This window comes from Phalaenopsis equestris, unplaced genomic scaffold (assembly GCF_001263595.1).
Source record: "Phalaenopsis equestris unplaced genomic scaffold, ASM126359v1 Scaffold000174, whole genome shotgun sequence".
Taxonomy (NCBI): domain Eukaryota; kingdom Viridiplantae; phylum Streptophyta; class Magnoliopsida; order Asparagales; family Orchidaceae; genus Phalaenopsis; species Phalaenopsis equestris.
Genome location: NW_018164616.1, coordinates 2,186,460 through 2,187,979, shown reverse-complemented (window position 1 = coordinate 2,187,979; position 1,520 = coordinate 2,186,460).

Below are 1,520 nucleotides of genomic sequence, written 5' to 3'. Positions count from 1 at the left end.
ATATATAAGTTTCTTTTGTTGTCCATTTAATTTAATTCTTTTTTCATCAAACTAAGCAAATTGGAACTATTGGCCATTATAGTATAACTTAATCGTTTTATCATTTTCTCTCCTTGGTAATAGTATTATTTATATTTTTTGCTTTTTGAATGGCTTTATTATGAGTTCTTTATAACAAACTTATAACTTTTCATCCGCACTTATTTTGGCTTCCAACTATCAACTATTTGAATTATTGTCATTACACACAATAAATTCATAATCATCAATCAAACCATCTTTTCATGATATCAAAATGTTAGCATGCATATCAGTCGGCATCAAAATGTCAAATTATTTTATAACAAAAATAAGAGAAAATATAAAAAATCATGAATAATACTAATCATAAAATCATGAATCATTTAGATAATAATATTGTTTATGAAATATTGTGCATTCTCTTGGAAAAAAAATTAAAAAATTATGATGTTATATCAATTCATCATTATGTTTATAACATACTATATGATGTAAAAATTATGAAAGGAAGTCTAGAAATTTTGAAATAGTAAAAGATGTATTTATGCCTTGGAAGTGTTATGCTTTGCTCTAAATGTCCTCCTCCTCGACGATTGATCCTCTCCCCTCTCCCCTCTATTTTTATACATAAGTGAAGTGTCTTGGTCTAAAACATACATGAAAAAAATAACATAAATTGTATAGCAAGGTAAAGTATATACATAAATATGTCTGGCACTATTAAATGCATATGGCAATATGATATTCCTCTTGCTTGTGTGTTGTTATGATGTATTTTGTAGCCTGTCTAGGTATTGTGCTGTATATCTGGAGAACTTGTTGAGCTTGTAATTGGCAACCATTTGAGTTGTTTCTTGTAAGTTGGAAGCTATCGTTGGTTTGGGTCAAATAGTTGAGCTGGCGAGATCAGCTCCCTCGTTCCACACCAGGCTAGCGATGCATATGAGTTGCCCCCATGAAAGTTGCGTTTGCAGGTTAGGATGTCTGACTCAACTTGTTGAATGGACCCCGCAGCAAATGGAAAAAAATATTATGTCTAGCACCGTATGTGCAGACGATGAACGAACCCATGTCGTTGTCCCCACAATTGGACAAATATGTGTAAATACATATCGTGTCATACGTACGCAGATCCCTAATTAATATTACTTTACATATGCTTAACAGATTGGATTCGTTTTTCTATCAAATATTATATAGTTGTTTAAAATATCAAACTTAAATCAAATTTAACCAAACAAAAAGAATCTCTCTCTCTCTCCCTCTTCTTTTTTTCCGAGGAAGATTCAATTTAGCTTATTATATATCGAACCCTACATATCCAGGGTGGGTAATTGTCATCCTAGAATTTGAGATTTCTCTATATAAGCAGTAAAATTTGTAAACTTTTTCAAAAAAATTCGTAATTTTTCTTCTCTCATACTTAAATTTTTTGCCCACCCTAAAAAATAAAGTTGATTTTGCCCATATATATATATATGTATATATATATATATATA